The following is a 22129-nucleotide window of genomic DNA, read 5'->3' on the forward strand; positions in this document are numbered from 1 at the left end:
CCTTGTTCTTGAGGCAGGTGTACGTTTCCATCCGACATCCTGTGACTACGCCATACGTGTCCGAGTTGGGAATATTCCTTTAACCCTTGATGCTTTGCGTCTGCAATGATACCGCAGGGATTGGAGGAAAACGTCAACCCTTGTGATGACGAAAAAAGAAAAGATTACGGCATCAACAACAGGAGGGACTGAGGACGACCCAAAGCCCCAGGGCAGTCCGGAGATAAATCCATTTTCTATCACTTTTATGTATTTACTATGTGCAGGCTATAGTGCCCTGGAATATACAGGGATTGCAATGGCCAAGAATAAAATTAAGTAAAAATCCCGCAAAAAAGGTAAAGCCTAAGAAATCAAAAGTAAAAGTCCCAAAGTTTTTTTCTTCCCCTAGGGTAGACGCGATGACTTATAGACTTTATGTATTTATAGTGTATGCAGGGTCTATTAACTTCTAGAAAATATAATAAAAATAAATTTTTTATAATGGGACGGAATAAATCTGATTATTAAAATAAAACAATTTATATTAAAGTAATAAAATCTGACAAGAAAACAAATAAAACAATGTCCTGTGCTCACATACCTGCCGCCGGTTAACTGGTTGTCACCCCACAAGATCTGCAGATTTAGGGGCAACACGGTGGCTCAGTGGTTAGCACTGTAGCCTTTTGGCACTGGAGTCCTGGGTTCGAATCCCGCTAAGAACAACATCTGCAAGGAGTTTGTATGTTCTCCCCCCTGTGTTTGTGTGGATTTCCTCTCATACTACAAAGACATACTGATAGGAAAAAATGTACATTGTGATCCCTATATGGGGCTCACAATCTACACTTAAAAAAAAGATCTGCAGATTTGGAGACACGGTGTCACAATTTGGTCCTTGTCGCAGTCACTCAGAATCATTACCCCTTGCCCGATTCTTTGCTCCTAACAGAACTGACTATTCACTTTCTGTCTAATACATCCCCTCCCTTTTTAAGGGGGTCATATCTTTGTATTGGGACCATGTCCCCTATCTATGGTTACTATTTGGCAATTTTTATATGGGTGCTGTAGGCAGTACATGGCCACTCTGTGCACTATTTATTTGGGTAATGTCTGGCACTATTTCGTCACTACATGTAGTATTCATTTAGGTAATGTCTGGCACTACATGTACTATTTACAGTGTTGGCCAAAATTATTGGCCCCCCTGCAATTCTGTCAGATAATACTCGTGTTCTTCCAGAAAATGATTACAAGCACAAACTCTTTGGTAATATCTTCATTTATTTTGCTTGCAATTAAAAAACACAAAAGAGAATAAAAAAAAAGTCAAATCATTGATCATTTTACACAAAACTCCAAAAACGGGCCGGACAAAAGTATTGGCCCCCTCAGCCTAATACTTGGTAGCACAACCTTTAGACACAATAACTGCGCACAACCGCTTCCGGTAACCAGCAATGAGTTTCTTACAAGGCTCTGCTGGAAGTTTAGACCATTCTTCTTTGGCAAACTGCTCCAGGTCCCCCCTGAGATGTGAAGGGGGCCTTCTCCAAACTGCCATCAAGAGATCTCCTCCCCCACAGGTGTTCTATGGGATTCAGGTCTGGACTCATTGCTGCCACTTTACAAGTCTCCAGGGCTTTCTCTCACCACCATTTTCTAGTGCTGACCTGAAGTGTGTTTTGGGTCATTGTCCTACTGGAAGACCCCAGACCTCTGAGGGAGACCCAGCTTTCTCACACTGGCCCTACATTATGCTGCACAATGTATTGGTCGACTTCAGACTTCATAATGCCATGCACACGGTCAAGCAGTCCAGTGCCAGAGGCAGCAAAGCAACCCCAAAACATCAGGGACCCTCCGCCGTGTCTGACTGTAGGGACCGTGTTCTTTTCTTTGAAGGCCTCTTTTTTTTCCTGTAATCTCTATGTTGAGGCCTTTTCCTACTTTTGTCTCATCTGACCAGAGAACATTCTTCCAAAACGTTTTTGGCTTTCTCAGGTAAGTTTTGGCAAACTCCAGCCTGGCTTTTTTATGTCTCTGGGTAAGAAGTGGGGTCAAAATCTCTCGTCAATTTTTCTTTTCCGTCCACATCTAGAGAGGTTAGCCACAGTGCCATGGGCTTTACACTTCTTGATGACACTGCGCATGGTAGACACAGGAACATTCAGGTCTTTGGAGATGGACTTGTAGCCTTGAGATTGCTCATGCTTCCTCACAATTTTGCTTCTCAAGTCCTCAGACAGTTCTTTGGTCTTTTCTTTTCTCCATGCTCAATGTGGTACACACAAGGACACAGGACAGAGGTTGAGTCAACTTTAATCCATTTCAGCTGCCTACAAGTGTGATTTAGTTATTGCCACCACCTGTTAGGTGCCTCAGGTAAGTAACAGGTGCTGTTAATTACACAAATTAGAGAACATTACATGATTTTTTAAACAGTGCCAATACTTTTGTCCACCCCCTTTTTTATATTTGGTGTGGAATTATATCCAATTTGGCTTTTTGACAATTCTTTTTGTGGTTTTCCATTGAATTGAATTAAATGAAGATAATAATACCAAAGAGTTTGTGCTTGCAATCATTTTCTGGAAGAACATGAGTATTATCTGACAGAATTGCTGGGGTGCCAATACTTTTGGCCAACATGCACTTATTAACCCTTTTCCTACTTCACTGTACATGTTGAGTGCTGGCAGCTGAACCTTAGAGCAGTGCATTTATACATCTGCAGAGAAATCTCTAATACTGTCCATTTAACCCCTGCAATACTAGTATCAATAGTGATTACGACACTCTGTGAGCACTGTATAGCAGTATTATTTATCTGACCACTTAATGCATTACGATAATGAATGGCCCTATCTGGGTATTTCATGGTGCCCTGAGCACTGTATAGCAGTATTATTTATTGGGATTATGAATGGCACTATCTGGGTATTTCATGGTGCCCTGAGCACTGTATAGCAGTATTATTTATTGGGATTATGAATGGCACTATCTGGGTATTTCATGGTGCCCTGAGCACTGTATAGCAGTATTATTTATTGGGATTATGAATGGCACTATCTGGGTATTTTATAACACTCAGAGCACTGTATAGCAGTATTATCTGAACACTCAATGACCGGTGAATGTGGCTTGTCTGCAATGTTATGGGAGCCAGAGGCGCAACTTGAAGCTAAATTTGCAACCACCCGCCACTCACCCGGAGTTATATATAATATTTGCGCCTTCTTATGTTGTAGAGAAGGTGCACCACACCAGCCTCCAATACTGAGCCATAACATGACAGCCCTAAAGTTATGTTCTCCTCTATCATTACTAAAATTCATGGCTGTAGGGGGCGCCATCTACGTTGTGTCTACACAGCAGTATTGCCACTTATCCATAGGCCGTGCTGCAGGGCCACAGCTATGGTAGTCGCTACTGGAAACTGTCAACAAGCTTGTTGTCAGACACTCCCTTAAAGGGGTTCTCTATCACTCACTTCCTCTGGCGTTTTTAGGCACCAAAGCTAGGGGGGTTCTAGGCTCACATGACCAGAACCAGTACCTGGACCCCATGTCCTCTCCGGTGGTGACAGCTACTTACCTGTATACAACCCCAATATTACAGGTGAGCACAGGAGAGGAGGCGGGGCAAATCAGGAACCCATTTTGATCATGTGATCCAGGGTCAGAACCGACCCAGAACCCAACGACAGACTCCCTGGAACGCCCCATTAAAATCTTAGACCCTGAACCAACAAGGAATACTGGGACATGTCAGCCCTGACCTGAAGCAGAATTATGAACTGCAGCTCTGAAGTATAGCCCAGACCCAATCACATGACTGCCAGTGACCCCGTTTCCACAAGTCACCAGGATCCGTTTCCCCCTCCCGCCCGACCGCGCCGCCCTCCCCATCTGACAAACACTAGATTTACATAACTCTGTTTATTAGCTCCCGAGCTCACGCCCCAGCCGGTTTTTTTTTTTCCTATCCCCGCCCACTCCCAATCACGTGACCCCTCCCTCCCCTCGTCACCGCCTTGACCACAGCAGCGGCGAGCTGCTGACGTCATGGCGCATCCGGGGGACTTTGGCGCTGATTGACAGTCGCTATGGTAACACGCTCTTGTCGCCGCCATTTTGTTAGTCTTCCCCCCCCCCCTTCCTCACACTCCCCCCTCCCCGTCATGGTGAATCTATCACGATAATAACCTATCACAATAATAATAATAATAGAAGGCGATAATAATGTGAATAAAATTTTTCATGAGGCGTTATTGGTTAGGCTGAGGTAAAGATGGCGGCGGGGGTGAGGGAGGAGGTGTGGTGAGGGCTGTTGTCGCGGGCTCGGTATCCGGTGGCGCTCGGTGTGTGAGGAGGCGGTGGTGGTTTCCCCGTCCTCCTCCTCCTCCTCCTTGTTTCCCTCCTCCTCCTTGTTTCCCTCCTCCTCCCTTGCTCCGCAGCTTTGGAAACGCGCGCCATTTTGTGACTCCCCCTCCCCCCTCCCTTCCTTCATCCTGTATACGGCCGGGACCCGAGGAACAACCGCCGCCGCCTCCTCCTCACCCAGTGGCAGCAGCAGCGGACTGTGTGGGATCTCTGCACCGGGCTATGAGCGGCAGTGGCAGCAGCGGCAGGCGGGGAGAGCTGGGGATGCTGAGCGGGAGGGCTGTGTGAGGAGACCGGCTCACCACCACCATCATCACCATCATCATCACCATCATCGCCGCCGCCGCCTCTCAGGCCCCGGACACCGCCGTGTGCTCGATGTGACTGGAGAGCTGCGTGTTCTGGCGAGCAGCAGAGGAGGACACGGGTAAGCCGGGCAGAGCCCCCCTATAAGTGGCTACCTGGGGGGCTCCTTATAGCTGGTGACATTACATTTGTTTAAGGTGCCGCCAAGGCAACCACCGGCCTCCTCCAGAGAGAGGGGAGGGGGGAGGCAATTTTTTTTTTTTTTTTGGGTATGGGGGGGCAATGCTTATTAATCCATAGAGCCTGTGGGTGTGGCTAGAGATCCCCATATATCCATAGACATGTATAGACCTTGCACCCGTTACCATTTTTATTTTTATTTTTTGCAAATCCCCCCCCCCCTCTCCGACCCCAGGACGTGTATGATTCACCCGTTTGCACGCTCGCCGATGTGTCATTTGCTCAGATTTTTTTTTTTTTTTTTTTCGGTTGCAAATCTATGATTCAGCATGGTGACAGAGCTGTCATTTGCTCTGACTCAGTCCGTATAGGATCACATGTGACGCCGGTGATGTATAGGATTCGGGGGTTGTCACCGTGACACGGATGGATGTGAGGTCCCGCACGGGTTAGTTTATGTCGTGTGGCGTCCTGGGGTTGGGGGGGGGGGAGTAGGATGCTGATTGGGATGTTTTTGGGGGGGTATTTGGTGTCATGTGTGTCCCTTGTATGTTTAGGATTGTGTCGGGTGCAACCTGTGGAACTACAACCTCCAGCTCGCCCTGTGGCGGTCTAGCAGCAGCTGACGAGGCATGCTGGGAGTTGTAGTCACACAAGTTGTACCCAACACAGTCGTGAATGAAATGTGCACCATCCCGTATAGGATTGTACCAGGTGCTACTTATAGAACTACAACCTCCAGCAAGTCTAAATGTCGCTGACAGGGCATGCTGGGGGTTGTAGTTGCACAAGTTGCATCCGACACAGGCTGTGCAGAGTTCATTCATGACTTACTGCCCATTCATGTTTGCATTGGATGCTACTTGTGGAACTACAATCTCCAGCATGCCCTCTAGATACAGACAACAGGGCATGCTGGAGGTTGTAGTGTCGCAAGTTGCACTGGACAGAATTGTGAATGAATGTTGCACAGCTCCCGTTCATGGTTGTTTTGAGTGCTACTTGTGGAACTACAACCTCCAGCATGCCCTGTCTGCTGTATCTAGAGAGCCTGGGCTTTCACAGCATGCTGGGAGTTATAGTGTCTATAATCTGGAGACCTTTGAATTGATATAGTTGGATTCCAGTGGGACTATAACTCCCAGCATATACGGATGTTCCATAGCTCTTTGACAGCGCCTGCTGGTGGTTGTAGTTCCACAAGTAGCACCCGGTGCTGTCCTGAATGTGACCTTTAAGTCAGAAGAGTTGTACAGTTTTCATTCATGATCGTACTGGGTGCTACTTGTGGAACTACAACTCCCAGCAGGCTGTCAGCTGCATCTACAGAGCCATGGGACATGCCGGAAGTTGTCGTCTCACAAGTTGCATACGGCACCTTCATGCCTGGGACCCTTTAAGAGTTGTGCAGTTTCTGATTCATGATCGTGCAGGGTCTCCTTGTGGAACTACAACCTCCAGAATGCCCTGTATGCTGCCGCCTGTCAGGGAATGCTGCGAGTTATAGTGGCAGTGGCTGCAGTCCCAAAACTATAGACCACAGGACTGCAGCCAGTGCAACTATAAATCCCAGCATGCCTTGTAACACCCTAGAGGGAATGCTGGAGATTGTAGTTCGACAAGTTGGATCCTTGAGGTAGAAGAGTTGTGCGTTTTTCATTCCTCGTTGTAACGGGTCCAACTTGTGCGACTACAACCTCCAGCATGCTCTGAAGAGCGATACTAAGAGTTAAAGTTTAACTAGTTGCAGCCCTGTGGTCTGTGCTTGCTGGGAGTTGTAGTCGCTTCAGCTGAAGTCCATCAGATGTTTCCAGACAAGCCTGCTGAGGGTTGTAGTATCACAGCTTGTAGTCCTGTACAGGTCCCAGAAAAACCTCGTGTCACGCCGTCATTCGGCGCGATGTTCGTTGGCCGTCAGTCCTGTAACACAACAGCTGATAGGCTCATGAGTGGGCATCGGAGGGGGGGGGGGTCTCACATGGGTTGTGTAGCGTATAGCACACGTTTGTGTACAGGTTTATGTACGTGTTTGTGTTGTCGGAGGTGTAGCGCCGGGTTATGAGGCTCCAGTTGCTTATTATTGCTGGTCGGAGGCGTCTGGTTTCTTGTTTGTCAGCTCTAGGCTGTGACCTAAGTTTAGCACAGGGTGAACCCATGGTGATCCGACACGACACGTTACTGTTATGGGGGCTAAAAAAGTGCAGAAATGTGGACAAAGTTACTGGAAAATGTCTCTGTCGTAGGGACGTGTTCAGATACTTAAGATCTAAAGTTTCGGACTGTTTTGTGCACGTGAAAATGTAGCCATGTGTTTTGTACGGTGGTCCTTGTGCCTTAAAGGGGCACTCCAGACCCCACATCTGCCGGATAGGTGATATATACTAAAGCTGTGGCAGTCAGACTCTCCTAAAGCAGGGTTTTCAATACTGGAGGGGTGGGTGGATGGTGGTCCCAGTTGTCAGACCCCCCACTTGTGTAGCATTTATCGCCAATCCTATAGAATACCCCTTTAAAGGAATGACACGGCGTCATGAGAACTTCTGAAATCTTATGCTATTGCGCACATGCGTTCATTGTTTACATCTTGACCCTGGGCTTCTCCAAGCTGAGGGTTTGTTACTACGTATCAATACGGACAGGACAAATTTCTGTGTTTATCTACACTGATACATTGTGACGAAACCTCAGCTCTTAGCAGGAGTAGACAATCCGAGTCTTGATGTAAATAGGATTTTCATTCACTGACTGGAAGTGAACGTAACGCTGGCGGGCCCCTGTGGTAAAGCGGAGTGCCCTCTTCTGGTGTCAGGGTTGTTTAGGACACAGTTTTGGTAGCTGCCTGTCTAGTGCCCCCTGTTGGAGGAAGCTGCTGTATAAGTCTAACTTTTTGCTGGCCTTAGACTGTAAGCCATGTCAGAGTCTTCTTGGTAAGGAAAGTGACCCATCTGCAGGCAGCTGTTTCGGGGCTCTTGCCCCTCAGGGGTAGTGGTATGAACGAGCTAGGAGCTGTAGGGGCTGTTGTTTGAGTAGTTGTATAGGAAGTCTTAAAGGCTATGCTTCCTGGGAAGAGGGTGAAGACTGCCCCTATAAGTGTGTTTAGGATTAAAGGGGTCACTGATCAGCTGTTTGGGGCATCAGCGAGCTCAGCAGCCCCGTCATTGTTTACTAGGCACAGGGCCATACCTGTGGTAATGACTTGTATTAGGTTGTCCCATACTAAAAGCATGGAACTGTGGCTAGTAAATGGGGGGGGCAGTGCTGCCCTGAACACTGGTGTCCCATCGGACAGTTGCTTTGGTGGGAGGGCTCAGAGCCGGACCCTTACCTATTTCATATTGTTGTCCTAACCTTAGTTTTGGATAACCCTTTGAAGGGGTTGTAGTGAGACTCTATAGTAAAGTCAGACCCCATAGAACAAGTAACTATCTCCAACTATCTTCTGAAACTGAAGAGGGGGTGGAGTAAGTGACCTGGGGGCCAGGAACTGATTACGTAACCCAGACCCCCCCTCCGGTCCAGAATAAAAAAAAAATGAAATCCTAGGAAAAGGAAGTGACCTTCATCTGACTGGATCACCCCTTTGAGCCCCGAAGACAGGGAGACTTTCCACTGGTTTGCACCTTTGCTGTCACTCACATGAAGGATTGAGTTATCCGGCCCTTGTGACAGGTGACCACTTCCTATAGGTTGGGGGCCCTATGTAGCTCGTTCCAATTATTCTTAACCATATTGCTCTTCTGCTGTGTGACCAGGCCTCGGAGGTATCGTAAGCTATTCCCTACCCACAGGATAGAGGATAATTGAGGGGGTCTGACCACTGGGACCACCACCAATAACAAAACAAATGCCCAGAATGAATGGAGCGGCAGGTTACTGTACTTTTCTGTGTCCCCCCCGTCCTGTAGTGTTAGGTGTCAATGTGGCACATACTTGATCAGGTCTGACTACTGGATCCCCCACCAGTCACACAGTTCCAGGCCTGGAGATATCCAAAATACCCCTTTTTATATATACCTTGTGGTACGAGAGCCACTTTCTATCATACTGGGGCGTTATTGATGTCTATGGAAGTTATGTAGACCACTGCGATGTCTTCCCAGGTTTTGTCATCTGAAGATCCTTTCCCAGTAGGCTGTGACTCCGCTCTGGTACTAACTATCAATGAAATGGGTTCGATCTTGGGGCCGCCTGTCCCTGGTGCCCTCAGCTAGGTAGCAACTTTTAGGGGTTCACTGGTTAGGATTCTTATCTACAGGAATCTCTGCAATCCAAACGTATCCATAGGGTCTGCTTTGGCAACAGGAGACCTAAAGGCCAATCCAGTTGTCACCCATCAGCTGGTACCTATGGATATACCTTTTATCTAACTCTCTGGAGTATCCTGCTCTAGTTTTTACTGGCATCTTGGGGTATACATGGGAGACATTTATAAGGATGGACTCACTACAGTTTGTATAGACCCTGGTATTGACCCGCTCGTGTCTACATATGTACGTGTGTGTTTGGTGACATCTACTGAGAAGTTTGTGCCAGTATGGTGAGAAAACACAAACATAAGTTAGAAACTTTTCAGCTTTGCCATAAAGCGAGTACACGGTGGTGGAAATAACTCCATAGTTGTAAGGAACTTAAAGTAGGCAAAAAGTTTAGAAGGAAAGACATAGTTGTACGTATTTCAGAAATATTCAACGTGAATGTTTCGTTAAAGAAAGTTTCCTGAATCTCAGAATATAATATTCTGGTCATTATGAGGTCTATGGTCCTTTTTAAGGGGATGTCCGTGACTGCATTGTGATGCCCTATCCTTAGGATTGGTGATCCATATCCTATTGGTGGGGTCCAACACCCAGCGCCCCCACTGATCAGCTGTATGGAGCTGGAAACAAACAGTTCTGTACACTGTGTAGTGGCTGTGCTGTGGTATTACACCATAACCAGTGTACTGAGCCCTCTGCATCCAGCTCCGTACACTATGTAGATATCTGATCAGCGCGGGTGCCATGGCTCTAATACTGGAGATCCTATTATAAGGATAGGCCATCGGTATCTGCTCTTAATGGTTTTCACCTTAGTTGTGTCATCCAGCTTTCTCCTGACTTTATAGTGCAACTTCTTTCCTTCAGCTATGGGGGAATCGCAACGTTAGTTTACTTATCCCATATACATCTAAAAAGAAAACAGCCATTTATTTGCTATAAGTCTTAATTTCCAAATTTTCTATAGTTCAGGGCCTACAGCGCCGTTGACCTATTGATGTCCGTGGTAACAGGCGGTAACCAATCCCCGTATAATCTTATCTCACACTCCTACTTTACTCCATCTTTACATTCGCATACGTTTAGGCGATTTCCAAGAAATAGGGAAACTGATGGAATAAAGTGTGACTGCGGGATCAGACTACACACCGTATGTTTGTTGTCTGTCACCATGGAGATGCTTGACTTCAAATAACAGCTGTATAAATAAAACCGTAGGAAGTTTTTAATCAATATCTTTGGCAGAAATAGTTTTTGTTTAAGATGGATTGGGGCAAAAAAAATGGTTGCAAAAGTTTTTTTTCTATGTCTTTTCCCCTGCACATGTATAACAATCCATCAGAGCATTACATAAGGTGATCCTAAAGCCTTCTGTGTTTTGTGTCACCCTGGTTTGCGCTGAGTGCTGTGTACGGTAGTCTGAATATCATGCCGTATATATAGTACGAGCGCGGCGGTATTCTAGGAATCAGATAGAAAGTGACTGAGATGAAGCCATGTGAATGATAGAGGCGGCACTGCTTCGCCATGTGCCCCGTCACTGCAAACATCTGAGCGGCTGGGTTGTCCAAATGTGTTTCTTCCACCAGTCTTATATTGGGGGCCTGTCCTAAGGGTACGCCGTCATTATTATGATCTTGGTAAAACCCTTTAAGCTATCAGATTGGGTTTATGACTACCTAGACTGTCCAGGAGAGGATAGAGCTCGGTATTAAGCCTAGATCTGACTATGTTCTTAAATGTCCATTTCTTTGGGTCACTCCTTTGGACTTGCACTGAATACGGTATTTTCCAGCGTCTCTGCTTCCTGTTTAGAGTGCCACAGATAGATTCGAGCCTGACGCTTGCAAAACAGGTTCTCTAAATGTGATCTACATAAATTAATTCGTGGGAAATGTGGCTTCACCTTATCACTTACGCAGGGAAAGTCCTAAAAATCCTGACAAACTGAGGTGGATGATGCGATGGACTTCTAGCGGGACTGAGGTAAATAAGGGTAGGGCTACATGGTGACTTTGGCCACAACTCGTAGTCACGTGAAGAAACGGCGCTCTCTGAATCGCAACTCCACTCACTTATATTATGGGGATAACGTCACTCCTTAGGGAGAGACCACCTTCTCAGGTGTGTGGAGACTTGTACAGCCATAGCTGCTCCACTGCAAGGGAACATGGGAAGAATATGCAAATCTGTCTCCCAAGATGTAAACAGGGAGACAGTGCCTCTGTTTTGCTGCAAAGGGCAGCAAAACAGAGGCACTGTCTCCCTGTTTACATCTTGGGAGACAGATTTGCATATTCTTCCCATGTTCACTTATATTAGTAAAGGGGTTGTAGGGCGACATGACCATCTTTGGTCTTGTGGCTAAAGATGCCGCATAGCCCTAGTCTTCATCCCAGTATGACCAGTTGTCCATTAAGTGACTGTTGGGGTCATCCAATGCCCATGATAAAGTATTGTCAACGTAGGTAGGATTGGGCAACATCGGCCGTAACTGCTTTAAGGGTGAGTACTGTTCCACCACAGATCCATGACGTGGCCAAACCAGCGACGCTGACTCCGACTCCTTCACAAATGCCTGGCCGCCATAGTCAGACCTAAGCAGGAAAGACCCTCTTAATTCATCACACGGCCAGCAATTGATTCCTGTTAATATATAACAAACGACATCTAATTATTATTCAATATTAATAATTGTATAATATAATAAAAAGAACCCTTTTAACCGTGTGTAGGAACACTGCAGATGTCAGAGCTGTGTCAGTTGATCTTGCTGCTTCTGCCCGTGGATTCCCAAAATATTTTAAGGCGTTGACCATGTGATCTCTGGACAGCCTGGAAGGAAAGACCAGATATGTGACCCTGTGACAGAATTAGGGTGCATTCACACTACGTAACGCCAGCGTGTATCACAGCCGTACACGCCGGCGTTACAGCAGGGCTGCCGAACACTTCCCATTCATTTCTATGGGAGCCGGCATGCGAGCGCTCCCTATAGAAATGAATGGGCTGCTTCTTTCACTGCGAGCAGTCCCATTGAAGTGAATGGGAAGTGCCGGCGTGTACGGCAAGCTCTGCTCATGCCGACCCGTACACGCCGGCACTTCCCATTCACTTCAATGGGACTGCTTGCAGTGGAAGATGCAGCCCATTCATTTCTATGGGGAGCGCTCGTATGCCGGCTCCCATAGTAATGAATGGAACTGCTTTATACGCCGCTTATTCTGAACGTGTTTTACGTTCAGAATAAGCTTCAGTATACGTAGTGTGAATGCACCCTTATGGCGCCATAGGTGCTAAAAATGGCCGTTGTCATTCAGTTGCTTCTTGAAGGGAATGTGAAAGCAGCAGCTTGATGGGGTGGGGGCGTGGCTCAGACTACTTGTTGGCAGTGTAGTAAAACTGTAGTGACAGATCACAGCTCTGCTGTAGAGGAGCTGAGCCACAATCCGCCAAAGAGAAACATGAGTAACATAGAAGTGTCACCTGTAGAGACCGACATCTATGGCGTTTTTTAACTCCTGCTTGGAACGTTTTTTTTACGTTTTGGTATTTATCCTAGAGGTCTTCTCATCCGTTGGTTCGTTTACAACAGTCCCTGGTCTCCAGTCGGCAGTGAGACTTAGCAAGCAATCCTAGGTTTATAATGTATTTCTAAACTTGGCCACTTGTGTTATGTATTCGGAAGATTTTGGACCACTTGAGATCCTTCTTAAAATAGTAATCGAGACCTTTGAAGTCAATGTATAGCAAGCTATATTGTGAGAGATTGTCAGGGTACATGGAGGGGCAGTCGGAGTGCTCCTTTAAGTGCATGTCTAGTTCTAAAAGCACTTGACATAAAGGAGTAGTACAGGTGAATAGAAGAAACTTTGTAAGATATATACAAAAGAAATGTTTCCTTCTCTACCGATTAGGCCGCTCTCCTCCTTATTTATTTCCATATTTGCCTCATATATAGAAGTCTACAGATTCGGGGAAGGAGAAGGTTATTTGCTTTATTGACTCCTTCTACGCAGTCTTCTCTTGTAGATACAGGAGGGCCTTCCTACTTGTGTAGCAGAGCTTAGTAGCCGCAGTTTGTCTTTGTGCCTTTTCCAGCAGCTGTCTCCTCTCCATAGACTTCTATGTCATAAGTTACTCAGCCTAAGTAGAAATGGAAACGGATTTCTTTAATAAGATCTATTCCAAAGTTTCTTATATTCCAAAGGGCAGCGGAAATCTTAAGGCTCGTTCACATCTGCGCCTGTACTCCGTTCTGCAGGTTTCCTTTTCCTGCACAAAACAGGGCAGGAGACTGAAACCTGCCGCCATGTTTCAAGCCCATTCATTTGAATGGGCTTGAAAAGGCTCTGGCCCGTGTGCACCGATGAGTGTTTTATGCATGTACTCTGTGTCCGGTTTTTTTTAAAAAAAATGGTTTCGTCACGGAGAGCATAAAATGCTCACCGGCGCTTATGGCCGGACTCTGCATGACAGGTTTCTGTCTTCTGTATGGAGAAGACGGAAATCTGAGAGCGGAGTTCAGGCGCTGGTGGGAACCCAGTGTCCGTTGTGAATTTTCACTGTTCAGTGCCTATATTGTTTGTTCACCCTGTTCCTGCTTTATCCTTAGGTTTCTAAATTTTGCTGCTATGGACCCCAACGTCTCTGGTTTCGAATCTTTTCAATAGGGGGGGAGGGGGGGGGGGAGAGTCAATAACTGAAGTAGTAGTGAGAGGTGATGTCTGTGGCTACAAGTCAGGACTACATGGGCCGTCTATATCCGGTTGCTGGGGCCCTGACTCTTGTGGGTTTTCTGGTACTGACGTATTGATGACTTCTCCTAGGTCATCAATGTGCGTTTGGCTGGGAAGGGTCCAACATCCTTGGGCCGTCACTGCTCAGTTTTTTGAAGAGGCCGCAATGCAAACAACCTAAGGACAGGTGATGAGTATTGTGGTGACAGAACACTCCTTTAGTTGTCACAATGGCTTCTGATGTTTGGCTTATACTTTTATTGTATGGCTGACTTTCTTCCCCTCCATTATTTTGGCGATCTCTGTATCTCGGTAGAAGCCATGCCTTGTCTGTCTTGTGTGTTCTGGATGAAATTGGCCGGATGGATAGTGGTATTGATGGCCTGTAAACACTAGTGTACTTCTCATGGACGTTCAGCTCCAAAGCCACTTCTAGTCAAGATTGCTTTAGATTTGTCACCACAGCTGATCCCAAAACAACTGATCACTTACTGACAGATCATCAGTAGGAAATATCCGTTTGGGGCCGGACAAAGGGGTTTTAGGACATAGCCCCTTGCAGTATACATTCCTCCAAGTCCTGCCGCAGGTGCCAATGCCTTACCTATGCAGCGGCCACTGCAGGGACTTGTAATATTACCTGGCCACCATCCAGATGAATAGCCTGTCCATGTAATAGTAGGTTAGCTGGAGTCCTCCAGAACTGGAACCTTTTGTACATTGCAGCTCCTCTCGCTATCCCTTTCTTAGTAATACCCATACGTCCTTCACCATTAATATTGAATACAAGGAAAATCTGTAATGAAGCCGAGGTTTTATGGGACTTACTGATGAACCATATGGTTCCTGGGTGTCCCTGCTGGAGTGGCAGTGTGCTCCCTGCTTCAAAGTGAATGGGCTGAACTGCAATACCAAGCCCAGCCACTGAACAATGTATGGCGCTGTACTTGATATTGTGGGAGGAGGATGCAGCCTCTTCAAATGGCAGATTGCTGGAGGTCCTGGGTGTCGGATCCCTGCTTATCTTCAGCCTATAGGAGTCATGGCCACCACCGCCCGGTATCCCTAGGCCTTTATCATCTACCAATGTTCTCATTATGCCACCATTGTCCTGCTCCTCATATAGTCAATGTAGTCACTGGTGACAAACTCCTCTCTAGGACAGGAAGGGGGACGACTTCTACATCGCCCAGTGACCCCTAGGGCAGGCCCACCATTTCTTCCAGCTTTAGACTAGGGCTTCATGGCGACTTTGGCTATAACACATCGCCCCAGTGGGTGTGTCGTGACATTCACAGCAAGGAAGTTCTCTGTTGCGATCTTCGGCCATGTGGTGTGTTGCGCCTGTAGTTGGTGTGTAGGTCTGGCGGTTTTGCATGAGCCCTTCTTTTATTCAGCTGTTGGACCCCCACCGCCTTTATCACCTGTCCAATGTCCTCGGTCTCTTTATGCCCCTGTACCTCCCAGTACTTGTGCCCGCAGGGTTTGGTCTCCAGTGGGTGAGCAGGTACACGATGTCCTGACCGGGCACAATTTAGTTTTCTATCCCTGTCTATTGTTAGATTATATTTCACTGAAAATGGTGTCTGCAGGTGCAGGACAAAGCTCCCCCGTCTGCGCCTTGGTTAATGCAGCTTTTGGTGGAGCCGTGCACATAGTAGTAATCTTTGTGTGCGTACCAGTGGCATCCTGATCTCATGTTGCCATGGAAACATACACCGCTTTCCCATCAGTTCCGCTGTCTCCTCAGTACATGTGAGCAAATTGCAGCAACAGGGAAACGTTCTCTTCTTCGGAGTGATGGGGAGGGGGATCTGAGGGGTGCACTTTGTCCTTTTATTTTTTGTGCCCAAATGAAATGTAACCCAAAGAAACAACAGATGCTCCCTAATATGTTTTGGGGAAAAATTTAGGCAAACCCTAACCCTCTGCTTAAAAAGGGAGCCTATGAGCGGCGACCTCTGCTTTGTATTAAGAATGTGACGGGAAATGTCATGTGATTGATGCTGGTGTGGATCTAGTAGGGGGCGCTGCATCGACTCCAGCATCCACACCACCACCTGGGACTGTTAGTATTTGGCACCCCCTTCCCTTTGTCCATATCAAACCAGGTGGGTCGGGTTAGGGTTGCATTTAGAAGAGACTTATTGGGCTATACCCTGACCTCGGTGCAACATATATATGCCAAGTCAGAGGGTGTGATGGGCCAGCGGACATACCTGGAGCCAAGGCAGCACCACCTACTGGATCCAAACCACACCAGGGAAATCTCTTAACCATTCTGTTCCAGACTCAACCGTTGTTATGCTGCGTCGCTCTTCGTGTCAGTATTTGTGCGGCCGGTGCTGACCCTGTTGCAGTTGTACTCCTAGACGTTGATGGACATCTTCATGACTTGGAGGGGTCATAGGTTATTTCCTAAGATTTCTGTGCAACCTCTTGAGTGTTAAAGTTGAAGGGGTTATACCCTGAATTAAACTTAACCGCTAGCCACAGGATAATAGATAGTGTATGAAGCCTTAGACCCAGTCCATGGGACCTACACCAATCCCTATAACAGGCCTGTTTGGATCGATACTGCCACCCCATTCATCTCTATGGGCTGTTAAAGATAGTCAAGGCTGTACTCTGCGTCTCTCCAGTAGGTCCATAGAGATGACTGGTCCAGCAACCCAATTGCCGGTCCATCCTAAATGGGGGGGAGGGTACTCTTTTGATCAGTGAAGGGGGGGGGTCCTTTGGCAGATAGTCCCTATGGCTAGGGCATGAGTTTAATTTACAAAACAGCCCCTTGTAGTGTGGATGTCTTAGGCCTCGTGCCCAAGTATACAGACCAGGGGATTTTATCAGATTGCCTTCCATTAAAATCTCGGCGAACCTACAGTGCCTGTGTACTTGGTCGTGTACATGAGGCTTTAGAATATGAAGGGGTTGTGTAGAATTATAAGAACAGCGCCATCCCTAGGTTGTCTAGAACTTGTGTTTTTTTGTTTATTCAGGGGCGATACCATACACATCCCGTGGTCCGGTGTGGAGTTTCTTGTACAACACAAGGTTCACTAGATTCTTAAAACTGGAGGCAAAGTAGAGCTTATCGGGGGCAGGGATTTTTATGTGTTGCCCGTGGGGTCGGCATCATTGTGCACACCAGCTGTTGTGACACTACAACTCCCAGCATGTGTACTTACACAAAGAAGAGTACTACAGTCTGCTGAAACAGCTGATAACAGAGAGTAGTAGATTGTATAGTTGTTGTACATGGCGTTGTCTGTGTCCACTGAGGCCACCATATGAAGGTAGGGGGTGCACAGAGCACTTTGCTCCTACAGTAAAGCAGCTGACTTTTGCAGCAGGCTCCTGATCGGGAGTAACCTGCAGGCTTTTGTGTGTTTACTTGCAATGTGAGGATGAGCTGCTCCCGCTCCATGCTACCATATGATTCACTTCCGGGGGCGGGTGAGTCAGTCCGAGTCATCCCATCCATTTCTGACCTTTCTGAGTTTTTCCGTAAAGGATCAAAAAAAAGTATTATTCTAAAAAGATGATGTTTGTGGGCTTAAATATTCTAGTCTTTTAGTTAAAGGCATGGTCTGTCAGCTCTCTAACTTCATGCATCTCTTTATCTGGACTTTCATTTCTTAAGAAATGGCCTTAGTCTTGTCCGTGGGCCGTATCTGATATTGCAGCTGATCCTCATTTGCCTGAGTTCTGCAGTACTAGCCACAGCCTTTAGACAAGAGTGGCGCTGCTTCCATAGAAAAAGCAGACTTTGGAATCCTCCATATCCTCTTAAAGGGGGTTACAGTACGGCGCTGTGCTTGGAGTTCTGTGAAGACTCTGCGGAACTCTCCCCATTGTCTCTCCAGGTGTCAAACCACCACTGATCTTCAATTGTGACCTGTCCTAGGTGATAATCATCAATGTATAAGCCTGGAAAACCCCTTTAAGGGACAATCATGGAAGGTAGTTCCAGTATTAATGAAGTATGTATGTAGACTCTCGGTATAAGTGTGAACATCACCCGATGAGCAGAGTTTTTTCACACTAGTAGTTTATAATCTGTGCTTCACTATTGCAACAGGGACAGATATATTATATACATTATAATTATATTATATTGAGGCTCCTGTGCTGAGCTTGTGATTATGTCCTCCTTCCAGTCAGAAGAGGCGGAGCTGTAGTAACCAATGATGAGTAAGGGGGCGTGTCTCAGACTCCCTGTAGCTAAGCTGTAGTCACAGATTAAAAAAAAACCAAGGAGCAAAATCGTAGGAAAATAAATACCAGGGAAGTTACCACTTAAGCTGCTGTCTTTCATACTTGGGCTCATGACTGAACAGTAACTTAAAGGCTGGCTCTTCTTGATGTTTCACAGAAGATAAGGGCACATGTAGCTAGTCTTAAAGGGAGTGTCACCAAAACCCAGTGTGTCAGCCCAGCGCCGCAGATAGGTTATGATCACCTGAATCACTGCTTTCCCTTTTGTGAATCTCTGAGTTATGTTATTTTTGCCAATATGTAGATGATCTCTTGGGAGCAACAATTGTACTGTCATTGCTCCTAAGAGGTAAGGGACTCATTTGCTTATTGACAAACTGTAATATCATATCTATCTGCAGGACTGGGGTGATATGCTGGTTCTGGTGATACTAACCTATCTACCTGCAGGACTGGGGTGATATGCTGATCCTAGTAATACTAACCTATCTATCTACAGGGCTGGGGTGATATGCTGGTTCTGGTGATACTAACCTATCTACCTGCAGGACTGGGGTGATATGCTGGTTCTGGTGACAGTAACCTATCTACCTGCAGGGCTGGGGTGATATGCTGGTTCTGGCGACAGACTCTTTAAGCCCTATGGGGGCACTTTTCTGAGTACTAAAGGGGATCTCTAGACTTATGCAAAGAAACTTCTTACTTACTGGTGAAGTGACCGTTGGCGTTCCGCTATGTTTTCCCACATTGGTTGGTCATGGATATGTGAATTAGAAACATGTCGGTAAACTACCTTAGATCATCCTTAGGGTTATTCACTCTCCTGTCTGTTGTATTTTCCCGCAGTTGGGACACAAGTGATCAGTTCTGGGCAGTCTGACAATCTACTAGATCTGTGATCCACCTGATCTCTGACTACTACAGTAATATACACTCACCGGCCACTTTATTAGGTACACCATGCTAGTAACGGGTTGGACCCCCTTTTGCCTTCAGAACTGCCTCAATTCTTCGTGGCATAGATTCAACAAGGTGCTGGAAGCATTCCTCAGAGATTTTGGTCCATATTGACATGATGGCATCACACAGTTGCCGCAGATTTGTCGGCTGCACATCCATGATGCGAATCTCCCGTTCCACCACATCCCAAAGATGCTCTATTGGATTGAGATCTGGTGACTGTGGAGGCCATTGGAGTACAGTGAACTCATTGTCATGTTCAAGAAACCAGTCTGAGATGATTCCAGCTTTGACATGGCATTGCATTATCCTGCTGAAAGTAGCCATCAGATGTTGGGTACATTGTGGTCATAAAGGGATGGACATGGTCAGCAACAATACTCAGGTAGGCTTTGGCGTTGCAACCATGCTCAATTGGTACCAAGGGGCCCAAAGAGTGCCAAGAAAATATTCCCCACACCATGACACCACCACCACCAGCCTGAACCGTTGATACAAGGCAGGATGGATCCATGCTTTCATGTTGTTGACGCCAAATTCTGACCCTACCATCCGAATGTCGCAGCAGAAATCGAGACTCATCAGACCAGGCAACGTTTTTCCAATCTTCAATTGTCCAATTTCGATGAGCTTGTGCAAATTGTAGCCTCAGTTTCCTGTTCTTAGCTGAAAGGAGTGGCACCCGGTGTGGTCTTCTGCTGCTGTAGCCCATCTGCCTCAAAGTTCGACGTACTGTGCGTTCAGAGATGCTCTTCTGGCTACCTTGGTTGTAACGGGTGGCTATTTGAGTCACTGTTGCCTTTCTATCAGCTCGAACCAGTCTGGCCATTCTCCTCTTACCTCTGGCATCAACAACGCATTTCCGCCCACAGAACTGTCGCTCACTGGATGTTTTTTCTTTTTCGGACCATTCTCTGTAAACCCTAGAGATGGTTGTGCGTGAAAATCCCAGTAGATCAGCAGTTTCTGAAATACTCAGACCAGCCCTTCTGGCACCAACAACCATGCCACGTTCAAAGGCACTCAAATCACCTTTCTTCCCCATACTGATGCTCGGTTTGAACTGCAGGAGATTGTCTTGACCATGTCTACATGCCTAAATGCACTGAGTTGCCGCCATGTGATTGGCTGATTAGAAATTAAGTGTTAACGAGCAGTTGGACAGGTGTACCTAATAAAGTGGCCGGTAAGTGTATATGTGTACATGGTGTATGCCCTACTGCAGGGTTCAGCCATATTCAGCACTCCGCTTGTTGGAAAGCTACAGCTCCTAGAATAATCCAATTACTTTCATGGGTCAGATGAATAAGTGTGCATGCTGGGAGTTGTAGTCTGGCTGCAGCGCCCACAGGTTGCTGATCCCTGCTCTGGTATTCTACAATCTGCAGTGGAAAGTAGTCTATGTTCTTAGTGCTGTGCCCTATTGGATCTGCACTAAAGCTTTAAGGATATGGGGTGATCTACCTGCATGTTCTTTGTGCCTGACCTTCCCCCCCCTCTTTTTGCTAAGTTTTGGAGTTTTACTGTTGGCCACTCATGGGGTTCGACAGGCTCAACTCTTTACTAAACCGTGGTGCAGGGCCAACGGATCCATCACAGATTAACCTTGCATGTTATTGAGTCCACCAATGAGAGGGTTCTGCTGATATATGATCTTATAAACAAGCGTATACATCAGGAGGCCAGAATGGTGCCCCTCACATGGATGACCACCTGCTTGACTATATACAGGAATCCTCTGTATAATACTGTATATCAGTTACATTGGGAGAACTGGTCATGAGCTGATATGGTTGTCGTATTTTGGACATCACCATTGATGCTGCCTGTGATCACTGGAGTGAATGGGACAGTAATGTGCATGGCAACACATGATGCAGTTGTGGTGCTGTAGGCACTGGGTCAGCCATTGTAGATGACCACTGCGGGATGAAAAATGTCTCATTGGGGTGTCCAGTGGATCATTGCACAGTATGCCTCCAATGTAGATGCTAACACACGGCACAGCGGCCTGCCCCCAAAATAGACACTACCATGCAGAACGGCAACCTGCCCCCAAGGTAGACACTACCATGCAGAATGGCGGCCTGCCTCCAATGTAGACACTACCATGCAGAACGGCAACCTGCCCCCAAGGTAGACACTACCATGCAGAACGGCAGCCTGCCTCCAATGTAGACACTACCATGCAGAACGGCAACCTGCCCCCAAGGTAGACACTACCATGCAGAACGGCAGCCTGCCTCCAATGTAGACTCTACCATGCAGAAGGGTGGCCTGCCTCCAAGGTAGACATTACCATACAGAACGACAGCCTGCCCCAAGGTAGACACTACCATGCAGAACGACAGCCTGCCCCAAGGTAGACACTACCATGCAGAACGGCAGCCTGCCCCCAAGGTAGACACTACCATGCAGAACGGCGGCCTGCCTCCAATGTAGACATTACCATGCAGAACGGTGGCCTGCCTCCAAGGTAGACACTACCATGCAGAATGGCGGCCTGCCTCCAATGTAGACTCTACCATGCAGAACGACAGCCTGCCCCAAGGTAGACACTACCATACAGAACGGCGGCCTGCCTCCAATGTAGACTCTACCATGCAGAACGACAGCCTGCCCCAAGGTAGACACTACCATACAGAACGGCGGCCTGCCTCCAATGTAGACTCTACCATGCAGAACGACAGCCTGCCCCAAGGTAGACACTACCATGCAGAACGGCGGCCTGCCTCCAAGGTACTGTTATCTTTATACAACTACCTATGGAATCAGGGGAGCATCATGGAGTCACTGTGGGTTTTGGTGAGGCCAATTTTTTCCCAAATTACTGATGATTCTGCTGACATGAATAGTTGATGGTGTTTTCTCTGCTGCCGTCTACTTTTTTCTATGCTTCTACAATTTACAAGTGACGGGTAATGTTCATGGTTGAGGGGGTCGGTGCATTTTGTGCCTGTGTTACCTCTTCTTGGCAGCCTGTTGCTCCTCCTGACTTATTTGTTTTGGTAAATCCTTCTATTCCTCACAATATGTTTCAGTGCCTTCTTTTCTTACAACTCTTCCTTGTGCCATTCCTCTGTTGTTCCTCCTAAAAATG

The 22129-nt window shown here is 46.9% G+C and overlaps 1 protein-coding gene across 3 annotated transcripts in view; it reads left to right on the forward strand.

The window, feature by feature from the left end:
* The first annotated feature begins 4458 nt into the window (after positions 1–4458).
* The window catches only part of DYRK1A (dual specificity tyrosine phosphorylation regulated kinase 1A), a 59484-nt gene continuing 41813 nt past the window's right edge, over positions 4459–22129 (forward strand). For all 3 annotated transcript variants that reach the window (XM_075263523.1, XM_075263521.1, XM_075263522.1), the window contains exon 1: positions 4459–4797. The gene's annotated coding sequence lies outside the window, so the exon portion shown is untranslated. The remainder of the gene's footprint in view (positions 4798–22129) is intronic.

Source organism: Leptodactylus fuscus, chromosome 2, assembly GCF_031893055.1.
Source record: "Leptodactylus fuscus isolate aLepFus1 chromosome 2, aLepFus1.hap2, whole genome shotgun sequence".
Lineage (NCBI taxonomy): Eukaryota > Metazoa > Chordata > Amphibia > Anura > Leptodactylidae > Leptodactylus > Leptodactylus fuscus.